This window comes from Ailuropoda melanoleuca, chromosome 5 (genome assembly GCF_002007445.2).
Source record: "Ailuropoda melanoleuca isolate Jingjing chromosome 5, ASM200744v2, whole genome shotgun sequence".
NCBI lineage: Eukaryota > Metazoa > Chordata > Mammalia > Carnivora > Ursidae > Ailuropoda > Ailuropoda melanoleuca.
In genome coordinates this window covers 59,218,008-59,232,831 of record NC_048222.1, presented here as the reverse complement: position 1 = coordinate 59,232,831, position 14,824 = coordinate 59,218,008, and the positions used below count along the sequence as shown (strand labels likewise).

Below are 14,824 nucleotides of genomic sequence, written 5' to 3'. Positions count from 1 at the left end.
AAAATGGGTGAAGGGCAGAAGGAGATACAGGCCTCCAGTTATGTAACCAATAAGTCAGGGGAATAAAAGGCACAGCATAAAGAATACAGTTAATAACACTGTAATAGTGATGTACAGCTACACTTGTGAACATAGCATAATGTATTTACTTGTCAAGTCACTAAATTGTACATCTGAAACTTATGTAAGATTGTTTATTAATTATGCTCAAAATAAATAAGTAAACATATAAATAAGTACAATAAAATAAAAAAATAAAAAGACCACACACACAAGTGGGAAAATAGGGAATTTTAGGGAAAAAAAAAGAAACAAATAAAAATCACCTGTAATTATCAAGAGACAATACTGTTATTGATTGATTACCTTCGGCTATATTTCTACATTTCTTTATGTGTATATATTTACCCAGGTATCTATCTAACTTCATTTTCTTTTGATTTTGGGGGATGATCTTATATGTATAGTTTTGTATTTTGTTTTTACACTAAAATTTTTTCTTATTAAACTTTATTTTAATAGGTCTCAAAATTCTGTGACAGATTTTCGATCAAATTGTTTCCATTAAAAAGTACTGATTTTAAGAACTAGTAACTTGAAACTGCCACAGGAAAAAAAAAACATGATACATAAAACATCCTCTTTTCCCTCTGAAGGTTTTACATTGCATTTTTATCATTAACCAGATTTTACCATTAAACTTAATTGGCCAGTTGAGACAAGCAGTTCTAGGCCTTCCACCGCTGATTAAGACTGGGGTAGCAGTTATTAGAGATAATATTCATTTAGCCTACTGAGTTTTATGGGAAGACGTGATGACCTTACCAGCTCCAGCAACCTTCCTGTCCACACTGATTTGATGACCCCCACAGCAACGGTCCATTTGAAATAACAAACAGCCAAATAAGCCAGAGGAGGATAGACAGAGAAGCTCTCAACACATAAGCTTTCCAAGAAGTGTATCAACCACAGCACCACCAGATTTCAAAAATTTGAGGCTGTCTTCCAGCTTCTCAGCAGAACGGTGATCCATCTTCGTCAGCTCAGCCAACTTTGCAAGCATGGGAGCTGTGTGACAATCCAGCACAGGTGCATAGCCAGCACTGATTGGGTGTGGGTGGTTCAGGGTAATCACCTGAGCAGCGAAGTCAGCTACTTTCATACGCGGGTTATTTTTGTTATCATCATCCAACTGCAATCATGAGCGTCTTTGACACACACATTGTTGACACTGAAGTCCACACTGTCCTGAGGAAGCGCTTCAACTTCACGGTGCATTTCAACAGACTTTTCTTCAGTTGTAACATTGACGGTAACAAAAACGACCGTAAAGTCATGTTTGAGAATACAGTCTCACAGAGACAGTACCACCACCACCAATTTTGTAGACATCCGAGAAGAACAAACCCAAGGCTTCTCAGTTGGATGAATTGGTGGCAGAGCTTCAAGCAGCGTTGTCCCACTGGCATTGCTATCTTTACTGGTGACTTTCCATCCCCTGAACCAAAGCATGTTTGTACTTGGCTCCAGCATGATGTCACCATACCAACCAGAAATTGGCAGAAAGGCTACTGTGTCTGGGTTGCAGCCAGTTTTCTTAATGTGGGCGCTGACTTCCTTCATGATTTCCTTGATATCTCTGTGACTGAAGAGTGGCCCAGTGGAATCCTGCTTATAGGTTTGACCATTTTTGGATATACCCGCTTCAAATTCACCAACACCAGCAACAACAATCAGGGCAAAAATTTTAGGCACAGCCTGAGTTGTGCCTAAAGTCGTGTTTTTGATGAAGTACCTGTATCTTGGCGCATCAGTGATAGAAACATAATACTTTCTTTTTTTTTAAATAATTTTTATTATGTTATGTTGGTTTCTGGTCTCAAATTTCCACATGGAGTTATCAGTGGTGATCCCAGGCTCACATTCAGCTTTCAGCTTATCCAGGACCCAGGCATAGTTGAAGGAGCCCTCTCCCATGTCAGCAGCCTCCTTCTCAAATTTTTCAATGGTTCTTTTTTCAGTCTTCCCACATTTGTAGATCAGATGGCCATTGTGGTAGACTTGCCTGGTTCTACATGTCTAATGATGTTGGTGTTAATATGAGTCTTTTCTTTCCCTATTTTGGTTTAGATTCAGCAGTTTTCATGATACCTGTGTTCTGGCAGCAAACTCATTGCAAAAAAGGCTACACTAAAATTATATATGGAGGATTTATTTCCCTCTGTTAATTAAGTTAAAAATGGCTGATTCTAGTAGAAGTATTTAATCATATTCTTAGTGTTGGCAGTTTTATTTAGGGAATTTATAATTATATAATTATAATTTATAATTCATAATTATTTCCTCTGTCACCAATTCCACGATGAAGTCTTTGATGCATCTTTTGAATAATCTTTGACTGCATTTTTTCTTATTTCCTTATTTTAGTATCTATGTCAAGCTCATTGGAATTCACATTCTTGAAAGTGGGATGGAATGTATACTACAAGACCACAGAATGTTTTGAAAACCCTTTCATGGAAATCAAGATAACTAATCTGGTGCCTCTGAAGGAACGGAATCTGACATAATGTTCTTCTACCTCTAAGATTACATGATTCTATGACTGGCTACTCTTAGAAATTCTTTGTTAAAGGATTATAATAGTTTATATAGGTATATATATTATATATATAAACATACTTCAATGTGGACAGTATAACTTAGACTAGGATCCTATAGAAATTAAAATTAAAATGTCATTAGAAATTGGATAAATTATTAAGCTTAATACTCTAATTGCTATGTTCAGTATCATTCACTCAGGAAAAAATAAGTAATATCCAGAACACCATTTGGGGGCAGTAAGTAGAACTTGAATATGAGTTGGTGTGATTCAGATTCTATAAACAGAGTTGAGCAAGGCCTAGGTTACGAAGTAAAGTTAACAACGCATTTCACATCAAACTCTAAAAGGCAAGCATTGGAAATATGAAGTGATTCTGCCAATATAGGTCATGTGGTTTTAGTCTTAACTGCTATTGTGGTGAGATTAATTTCAATCCTATTATTGATCTGGGATATAGAGAATTTGGATAGGGTCCAGAGGAAATGAGAATAAAAATGAAAATGATTAGAGGGTTGATTGGGAAACACTGAACCCATTGGGATTACTGAGTTTAGGGCGGGCTAAGGAGAGACTTAATGACAGTTTCTGACTGTAGAGGTGACACTATGGTATGATTAACTATGTGTAACTAATTTCAACTTCTACCAAGGAAAAGGCACATTTACAGGAGTATGAATTTGCTTTGGTCATTGAGAAGATGTAATAAGCTAGTGGACAGCTGCAATTTGTTATCAACTCTAGAATGCACTGTAGCCAGGAGAAAGAAGGCTCATAGTTTATAAGGAGAGGCTCCATGGGCTGCATGAAACTGCAGAACAGAACAGTGTGCAGACAGGAAGTGGTATCACTTCTTACCACTGTAGTTGGTGCCTCTTTACAAATGGCTAGGGGGCTACTGAATATGGGCCATTGTCCTCTTGGCTATTCTATGCTTATTGTACATTAGCAGGATTTGATTGGCGTCAATTCCCTTTATGTACATGGCATCTGTGAACTGCAACATGACACTTTTAGCTCATGTAATGTAAATGCAAAGTATGTACGTATGTCTGTAAGTCACACTGATTTAGAAGGAAGGTCTAATTTCCTCCACTATAACAAATTACTCCTTTGGAGTACTTTAAGCACTTTTGGAAACTTATTTTGGTCATTGGATCAATAAGTTATTATTTGGAAAATGAATGCCTTAAATTATACTATATAGTAAGTTCAAGTTGGTGGGTTACACAGATCTGAAACTTGGGGCAGTAGTATTGTGCATTCCTCATGAGGAATCTAGAATGAGTATTATATGGTTAAAGAATGGTGCTGACAAAGCAGATTTTCTTAGTAGTCAGGGGTCCATTTCATCTGGTATTTAGCTCAAGACAGGGACAGGCCCTCATGTGATCCCTTAGCTTTCCTTATTGCTCTGACTCCAACCATAACCCTTCCACTCAGACCCTGTTCTTGGATTCTGCTTCTGTTTCTCTGCTCCTTTGAATTTTCATTCAATTTGGCTACTGAATTCTTCTCTTGAAACAACATAGTATAATGGTAAGGCTTTGTATTTTTGAGTCCCTCGACATGGGTTTGAAAGCAGTGCCATCTCCTTCCGAATTTGGAACTTTCACCAAGTTTCTTAACCTCTCTGAGATGCAGTTCCCTCACCTGTGATATTAACATAAAAATATCCATAATGCGGGAGTACTGAGAGGATTACATGCAGTAACATTTATAATAGGTTTACCCCATGTGGCACACATTAAAGTGAAAAATTTCTAGGAAAAAATATCTGTTATTTTCTATTTGATCACTTTCTTCAACTTTGAGACACTACTGATCATTCAATAAACATTTATTGAGCATTTATTATGTTACAGCTTTGTGCACAATAGTGTACAGTAGTTTGTGCTGGATAGAGTTAATAATAATGATAATGATACAAAATAGTTCTCTTATATTATGGAGTTTACAGTAGATTATGATTCACCACTGATTTAATAACAGCTTTGCAAGGAAAAAGCTACATTAAACTATGTGTTAATTTTATGGTACAACATGATTTCAGTGATATATAAAAGGGGAAAAATGTATAAAAATTTTGCATGATTATTGTCCCACTCCAAATGTAAAACTGAACGATTTCTGAATACTGGTCATCATCTTGAATTTTTCTTCAGTTGTATTTGTTCTATTCTCCAGCCAACCTATTTCTCCCCTGTTGTTCTCATAGGCTCCACCCAGTCCTGTGGTTGTTGGTCAGGGGTACATTCAGGCTCTGCTCCTGTCTTTGTCACCCATTGTTTTGCTAATGATGTGGGCTATGCCTGAAAATTCCAGTCCTGGTGAGGTGTCACATTTAAGGAAGCACAGTCAAGGGACCAAAAGTAATTTCATACAGTTCCAGCAGTCACTTCTTGCTTCCTCTCCTGCAGAACTTGAAAGAATATCCAATCCTTCATCTCCATACGCCATTCCTTCCTTTATTCTATGTTTTTCAAACTGCTCAAAGTCTCCAAAACCTTTTTATCACTCACATTCTTAATATTCTTTCCTTTTTTAAATGTTATATTAGTCACCATACAGTATACCATTAGTTTTTGATGTAGTGTTCCATGATTCATTGTTTGAGTATAACACTCAGTTCTCCATGCAATACGTGCCCTCCTTAATACCCATCACTGGGCTAGCCCATCCCTCCACGCCCCTCCCCTCTGAAACCCTCAGTTTGTTTCCTGGAGTCCATAGTCTCTTGTGGTTCATGCCCCCTTCTGTTTACTCTCCCTTTCTTCTTCCCTTCCTTCTCCTACCGATCTCCCTGCTATTCCTTATGTTCCACAAATAAGTGAAACCATATGATAATTGTCTTTCTCTGCTTGACTTATTTCACTTAGCATAATCTCCTCCAGTCCTGTTCATGTTCCTGGAAATGTTGGGTAATCATTCTTTCTGATGGCTGAGCAATATTCCATTGTATATATGGACCACATCTTAACATTTCTTCTTAATATTCTTTCACCTCTATGATTAAAATCAGAGAAGGAAATTCCAAGTAGGTAATGCCAGGATTTTTCCTCCAAGAGGAAGGTGAGGCTATGAATCTTCATTCATAATTAATAGTTTTGTTTCTATTATGCAGTTACAACTTCTTGTTACTCTCACCTAAGGACTGAGCACAGTGAAGCATATCAGGCTAAGTGGTGAAGATGGGATCAGTTCAAAGTTTGGAGAACTGACAGATTTGGTTCCTGCAAATGCCTAAATTCTCTTGGGGACACTCCTCTGACTTTGGCAATTGGGTGTCCTTTACTCTTTCCCATGTAGACTTTAGGGACAATCCTGGGCTTGGGTAGGAGCAACATATAAACCCTACAGGAGCTGCTCATTGGTTCAATATGAACTTAGTTTTACTGTTGGTTCCCCTGATATTTGAGCCCCATTTCTCTGGTAACACTATGTTTGTCTCATATTCCAGGTATCACTGGTTAAGTTCTAAGTGCCAATTCTTAAAGATTTTTCAGGACATTTAGGGTTAATACAGTAGCCATAAAACAATCATTCAATAATGTGCAAGGCTAGCAAAAAAACCAAGAGTATTGATATTAAAAATATCCATAACTTACTATAATAATTTGACCTTGGCACTATTTTGCTATCCTGTAACTTATCATATGTGGTTATTGATCTTTAGTTATAGGATTTTTTTTTTTAATGGGGGATGTCAGCATATTGGATTTACCTTATTAGAATAAGTACTGAATTTTGGAGGAATTGGGCTTTTAGGCCTGAGACATCATGCTTTAGAGAATACTGCTTCCGATTTGTTTCATGCACATTATATCTTCCATGTAGAAAGGAAGCTGCACAATATATAGTAAATTAGGACAATAATATTATTGGGTTAAATCATAATTTAATTATTCAGTTCCTTGAGGCTACATAATCATTGAGCCATATCTTTTGATAATGTTCCTTTTGACTCTCTGGGAGTAACCAAATTTAGAATGATGTGCTGTCATGCAACTTCTAAGAAACATTTTTTGTGCCGTCCTTGGTGATTGGTTAGCAATACCTCAGAGATTACTGTTTGTATAAATTTCATTAATTATTTTACTTCAAACACGATGAAAGTGTTTTTTAAAAATTTAGTTTGAGATCTAAAACAAAACCAGATATAATTAGGGATTCGGAGCCACATAGGATTTGTTTGAGGAGCAAAACTGTTTTCATGGAGTTACAAAGTATATCTGAAGTTTATAATTTAGTTAAAATTATCAAGTATTTGTAAAGTTGCTGTATTTAAAATATGCTAAACATTTTTGTAGAGACTCTCAGACATTTGGTGTAAGAGAAAGTTAGGTTTAAAGATAGCCAAATGTTGAAAATGGAAGTGCTAGTTATTCCATAGCTGCCACTCCAAGTCTCACTGCATAATTATGCTAGAGTTCTTGTATGTTTCCTAGAGGATCCGATTCAGCGATGTACATCTTACCTCTAGATTTATTTCCTCAGTCATATAAGCTGTGGGGGCGGTGGGTAATCACCTACTTACTTATATCACCATGCTGCACATCTAGCCATAGCATTTGCATTGTATTATTAAGGACAATGGCTATTTCCTCATAGTTGGGGGTTTTCCAACAAACAAATATAATCATTTTCTCTACACAAACTATGTCTGCAATCTAGATAAATTATCAGCAGTTGCATAGTGATAACTATACAATAAATTCATGGTTCAAGTAAATGAATATGGTTATAGCCATGGTTAACTGAGACTGGTGTTAGAACACATGCTTCTCATTTACAATTTTTATAAATACACCAAAAAATTGCACGTTAAAACAACATATTAGAACCATGAGCCAATTTATAATGAATAGTGATAGTGTTTTAAGGACAAGACTAGAAAAAATAAAGTAATCACTGCTTAAAATAATTCTACTTTTACCTCTGAGGTTGGGTTAAGATAATTAACCCTCAAAATTTTATAAGAATAAAGCCATTTTGTGAAGACATGGCTCTGATACTTGGTGGATTCTGCATGGTTTCTTTTTTACTTTTTTAATCATATCACTGTGCGAATTGGTATTCAGTTCTCTTGTTCTTGCTTCTCAGGAGAAAGGATCCATATAGATTTCCCAACTTGGATCCTCTACTTGTGGCAAAGTATAAAGTGAGAGGAAACTTTAAGAAGGTCTCACTTCCAAACAAGGCTATCTTCAGTCCTATGTCCTTCATCCTGTCCAGCTCCCCATTCCTAAGAACTAATATTGCTGTGAGGTAAATATCCAAATTTAGGTCTTGACTATTATTTTTAAGATCTTTATTATTAGATTTCATTTTCCACTTCTAGCCAAAGATTATAGGAGATACATTTTGTTCTCTTCTTCATAGTACATTTTTATCAAGAAATGAAATGCGTTTTTCATATTTCAGGGTCTACTTTAGATTCCACCTGTTTCTTGAAGATTTCCTGATAATTCTAGCATGGCGTACTTCCTTTTATGAAATTTTATATTTATTATTTTCATTATGCATTTGGGATCCTGACTACTAGAAGTACTCTCCTTTTTTATGAATCCTTGAATATGCACATGGAAGTTGAGTATTGAAAGGTGACTTTATGTTGAAAGGATGAGATGTGCTTTTGTTCCCAGATTGCTAAATACATCATAAAATCTCATTACACCTTATGTTTTAGAGATAATTTCCAATGATATATACTGAGACTTCCTTGACTTTTTAAATTTTATTCTTTTCAGGTATAATTGAATATGTAATTGATAAGCTAAGGCCCAATAGGCATCTGATTGGGCCCTGGTATACCCATTATCATTCATACTTTCTCAAATGCATTAAAATTATGAAATAACTGGTAACAGCATTTTCATGTCTATTGACAAACTAGTTTTACATCACATTGGTAGATATCCAAGATATAATAATTCATTCTTGACTTATTAAAGTCTAATATGAATTATTATTTTATCCCAAACCTGATAATGCTTGAACCTCAGGATCTTTCACCTCTATTTATTGTCTCTTTTAAGTAATTTTTGTTTAGTATTTTAGTTCTACATGTGTTTCAACAAAAGAAGACATTATAATTTTGTATAGTTACTATTCCTTCAAAATGACTCAATAATATTTTTCTTTCTCTTCTGCCTTGTCAAGTTTTCAACTGGGATGAATTTTTATTTGCCTGAATACTTCCTTTTAGATTTTTTTTTAGTGTGAGTCTAGAAGAAAGCAAAAGAAAGAAAGAAAGAAAGAAAGAAAGAAAGAAAGAAAGAAAGAAAGGAAAAGAATGAATCTCTTGGATTTTCATTTAAAAATGGCTTTATTTTACCTTCATGTTTGAATGAAATTTTTCATTGCATATAGAACTTTAAATTGGCAGTTATTTTCTTTTAACAGAAGTGTTTTTCTATTGTTCCTGGTGTGCATCAGTTCTGTTGAGAATTTAGTTGCCATTCTTATGGTTACTACTTTAAAAGTAATAAGTAATGTTTTTCAAAAATCCCTGTCACTTCTTAGGACTTCCTTTTTGTCCTTGATACTCTGCATTGTTACTATGATGTGCCTAGATGTGGTTTCCTTTGTGTTTTTCCTCCTTTGAATTGAGTTTTTCCTCATTGGAATTCTTTAGGTAGATGTCTTTTATCAGGTTTAGAAAATATTCAGCCATCGTCTCTTCAAATATTGTTTCTGCCTCATTCTTTCACTTTTTTCCTTCTGGGACTCCCAACTATAAGTGCGTTTGGCATGTTCCCATGTGTCTATTTTACTTGTACAATGTTTTTCATTTTACTAATCCTGCTGTCTCCAATCTGCTGTTCAATCCATCTAATGTAGTTATTACTTTCAGATACATATATTTAAAGATTTTTAAGTTCCATAGTATCCAGTCAATTATTTCTATAGGTGCCAATTTTATGCTGAAACCCTTGATCCTTTCATTTATTATGTGCAACTTGTCCTCTTTCTTTTTTAAAAGATTTTGTTTATTTATTTGGGAGACAGAGTGAGCACAAGCAGGGGGAGGGGCAGAGGAAGAGGGAGAAGCAGGCTCCCTGCTAGGGAGCCTGACATGGGGCTTGATCCCAGGACCCTGGGATCATGAACTGAGCCAAAATCAGAGTCCGACACTTAACCAACTGAGCCACCCAGGGGCCCCACTCTTTTTTTGAACATATAAATTAGAGCTATTTTTAAGTCTTTGTGTGTTAACTGCAGTATCTAGATCATATGTGGGTCTGTTTATGATGTTATTTGTCTTCTTTTTCTATGATATTTCCTAGTCTCTTCTCATTTCTAATTTTTAAAAATTGTGTGCTGGACATTGTGTACTAAAGAGCCTTAGAAAATCTGGGGATGTTATATTGCACTGTGATGGTTTCTCCGTCCTGTGTTCCAGACAGGATGAGTAGCAGATCATCTCGATTCAACAAGAAATTGAGTTGGGTCAAAACTTGGTTGCAGGATTAGAAAGACTCAGACTAATTCTTGTTCTTCCTCTTCTCTAGGCATGTCCCCCACGGGATATGTATTAAGTGTCTTTCCAATATGTCTTCTCAGTCCTAGAGACCTTCAAGAATGTAGGTCTGCCTTTCAGAGATTCTCACCCAAGTTCTTTAGGTTTCTGCGCAACAAGCCTTCAAATATGGTAATTATCTTTAGGGATGGACCAGTGGGATTTTGCAAGAAAGCAAAGCATCAGGCAGTAGCAGCGATTTCACTCTCTCGTCTAGAAAATATGGCCCAGATTACCAGACTCCCACAGTGGAACTCAGCAATGAAACTTAGCAAATATTTTTATGGGTAAACTGGATGACTTTCAAGTTTTTAGTTTGTTCTTCAACTCACAGAAACATTCAGAATATCATTTCACCAATATCTGGGTACCCTGTAAGCTAGTCAAGTTGACACATATAATTAACCATCATACTATTATTAAATTTATAACACTATATTTTATTATTAATGATTTTTATAATATATACATATGTGACATATAATTTATTAAACACATTATGTGAACTACCTAACTTGGCATCCCAGGCCATTCAATATATTGTATGTGCTCAATTCATACTTGTTAATAATGAAAAATGTTCAATTCAAATACCAACTGTTTTATGTAGAAATAGGAACACATTTTAGAATTATTCTGCCTGTGTTAAAATCCTACTTTTATCACTATTAGCTGTGTGATTTTGGGTATCAATTACCTTATCTATAAAATGATGAAAATAATAACTATCTCATTAGGTTGCTGTGAAGATTAAATAAGATAATGACTAACCAGTGACTGATAGACAGTCAGTCATATATATATATGTATTATTATCATCATCATCATTGTTACTGTTATTGTAGTCACTTCTAATTTTGAGTAATAGTTCTCATTCCAATGACATATGCTTTGCTACTTTCAAACTTCTTAACCATACTCATGTTCTTCTTCTTCTTCTTCTTCTTCTTTTTTTTTTTTAAGATGTTATTTATTTGACGGAGAGAGACACAGTGAGAGAGGGAACACCAGCAGGGGGAGTAGGAGAGGAAGAAGCAGGCTTCCTGCTGAGCTGGGACCCGATGCGGGGCTCGATCCCAGGACCCTGGGATCATGACCTGAGCCGAAGGCAGACAGTTAACGACTGAGACACCCTGGCGCCCCGCATACTCATGCACTTCTTTACTGACTTTAACCTACCTTGAAATTATAGCTCTTCGGATATATGACTTATCACTGAACGCCTAATTTTAAGGTTTTTTATTTTCTTGACCAGGGATTGTGCAATACTAATCATCATCATCACCACTGTCATCATTGTCATCATCATACCATCATCATTTGTAGTAGCTAATACAGAGCAAGCACTATTTGTTGAATAAATGAATGCATAGAAATGAAACAGTACCTTCTATATATACTGGATTTAGCCTCTGAATTTATGTCTGTTTAGTTTTATGCAGAGTGATATTACTACAGTAATTATACAGGACCAACAAGAGAGATAAAAGGTTGACATAATACTTAAATGATTTATTAATGCCAACGAAAGCCAAATACCCTCATGGCATATAAAATAGGAAGATCAGTTTTTCATTCGTTCAAATAAAGAAGAGTGATGGAGAATTGGATCACCACGAGACACACAGTAGTTTAGGCATCACTAACTCTACGGAATCTGTGTCATGGTAGTCAATGCCATATCTGGGTTTTGAATGGAGATTCATTTTTAGCAAAACTGTATTATCTATCACATCAAATTCTGTGAATTTGACTTTTATCGGTTCATTGTTTGTATTTATAGACTGCTTTGTTTTTCAAGTTGTACCCAAATCAGTAAGTGTAAGAATATATATGTAAATTCATAGCTTTAACATGTATCAATATTTAAGTAATATAATAATAAAATAATTTCCCACTTGGAGTTTATAACACTTGTTTTCCTTTAAAAGGAGACCATGCCTTAACTCAAATTTTGTAAGCACCATATGACCCAAGTACTTATTCAATAGGACTCCATCTGAGCACAGCTTGTTAGCCTACAGATTTGGATGTATGTGCCCTCAGACACATCATAGCAACATACCGAAGCCCATTATATGAAAGTTAATCTGTGATGCAGGCATCAGTCCAGCTGGTACGTTCTACTGCTGTGAGCACTTCACTCTATAAGTGGTGATTTATTTGGCATTCAGATTGAGATCTTGTGTGGAAATAACAAAATAGACTCAAGTCCTGAGCTGCCCAATTCTCCTCCTGAGTCACCATGTGAAGATGCAAGTCTTGGGCCTGAGACATTTGGTAATTGCCTGTTTCTCTACCCCCTTCTACATTTGTATAAACTCTCTTGAATAAATAATGAATCACTTCTTTTTTCTCCTACTCCAACAACTAAGTCTCATAATTAGAATTTGCGACTTCTTTTAATACATTCAATTATCTGCTGATTCAAGCATCTTCAGGTCAAATGCATTAGAAAACAGCTAATTATGCCCTTTCCCATGGGTAGAGAAATCTTTAAATTTAATTAAAAGACCTTAACTCAACTCCTTCACATTATGGTCTACTTCCCAATGGATTTTCTACAGGGTGACTTAAAGAACTAAGCTTGATATTAAAATTAGAAGCAGCTATTACTTATTATTTCTTCTTTGAAACAAAATTATTTTTGGTTGAAGGATACTTTGATCATTATTTCATTCTCTCAGTTTTGCCTCTGTATTCACTTGTAAAAGCATAGAGTAATTGAGAAACTTGCTTGACAGTTTTCAGGTTGTTTATTTTCTCTATCTTGTGCCAGGAAAGCACCTTAAACATAGACTACTGTTTCTTAGCCTCAATATTCTCTTTGGCATACTAATCAACACATAAGCAAAGGTGGCAGAAAAAAAAAACCTTAAAAGAAGAAAAATGTTAAGCGCCAGATCTGAGCCATGCAAGGTTCAAATTATACAGGATGTTCTGACTTTTATGAGAGAAAGCCACAAAGATATTTTTCTATTTCCCTTTTCTAAATTGGAAAATTGGAATAGAGAGCTATCTTGGTTTAATATCTTCTAGGAAAGCATAAAAATCAAGGCAAATCATGTGCTTTTTCTTTAGTTTCATGAGTTTTACTTTTTTCCTTGACTTAGAACAAACTTTTTTTTTTTTTAAAGAAATTGGCCTTACATGAAAGGAGAAATCCAGATGTTGAAAGCAAGGAAGCAATCTGGAAAGAATAAATTATGCATTATCCTTAGGTGAGTTTATTCCTCTCATCCATTTCCTCTCTATCCCTCCCTTGTTCCTCCATCTTTTCTCCCTCTCTTCTTTTTCTTCTCTTCCCTCCTCCTTCTCCTTCCCATACTTCTCTTTTTTTTCTTTTTTCTTCTTGTTTGGCTAAGTACTTCTAGAAGACACTTAATTATGTTAGCATCATATTGATACCTTAAGGTGCCTGTGATAAGCCAAACCTACTTCCACTCCCATTCCTTGCTTGTTTGAATCAGTCATAGGAGAGTAATTAATGATACTAATTGCTCTTACTCGTTCAACAAATAGGCATCGGGGAATCACTGGAGATTTTTAAACAGAGAAATGGCATCCAGGAAAGTGACCTTTTAGGAAGATTTATCTATCAATGATGGGCAGCAAGAATTAGCATTAGGGGGTGGTACCCTCATTCATAGGGTATATAATTCTCAGGCAGAAAGTGTAGAGGATTTTGAATAGCCCAAAACTGTGAAAATGTAAAGGACTTCATATTGCAAGACATTTAGGAAGAATAATTAATCAGTGATAAGTTAGATACAGAAAATAAAGAATAGGGGTGAGCCAAAGATTTTCAGCTTTCAAGCTGGAATAACTAAGGAAAATGGAAGTGTTATAAATGGGAGCTGATCAAGAGAGCTGACTGGATGTAGAAGGTAAATTCAGTTTTAGGCAAGTTACCATTGAATGTTATGAAGCTACATCTAGGTGGAAATGACCAAATCAATTGGGGAAATTTGGAGAAAATATAGAAATTGAAAGAGAGAGAGAGAGAAAAAAAAAACGCACTTCAAGGACTTGCTAATATAAACTCCCTGAACCTCTTGTTACCTTACCCATTAGTTTATCTGCATGTATAGTAAAATCTTATTCATCTGCCTTTGTGTTATTGAAAAAGAATATTTAACACAGAAATATGCTACTTATAATTCCTTACCTGTTTTCTATGACAGGTCAATACTAGTAGCCAGAGGAGCTTTTGCAAACTTAAAGATTTTATTAAAAGAGGGCTTGAGGATGCATGTTTGGAGGAAGAAAACATATGAGTAAGAAATGGTACATACTATAGAGAGGCCATAAAGGAAGGAAGATGCATAGGACTGTGGTCCAGAGAGCTATGAAGCTATGGAAGCTATTGTGAGACAGAGAAGTAATCATAGTAAGGCACGTAAGGGACCTTGGGGCTAGACATAGAAATATCTCATGATAAAATTTTTGGTGAAGTGCTGCATACGTGTTATAATACAACTATTCCATATGTACCCCCATAACCACTATGGATCTTGTATATTTCTTATTACCCCACGTGATATAGAGTTTTTTTGTATGAATAAAAAATATTATGAATCTTGCTCTATGATTATGATAGAATGGGAAATATATGCTATACGGGGGCCAATCCATGTGGTTGATATTTGTGTTGGTATGAAGGTGTAGGGGTGTGTGCGTGTGTGTGTGTGTGTGTG

General features: G+C 35.5%; 1 pseudogene; it reads right to left on the bottom strand.

Moving 5' to 3' along the window:
• Positions 1-790: 790 nt before the first annotated feature.
• Positions 791-14,824, bottom strand: part of LOC100470187 — a 163,985-nt pseudogene continuing 149,951 nt past the window's right edge.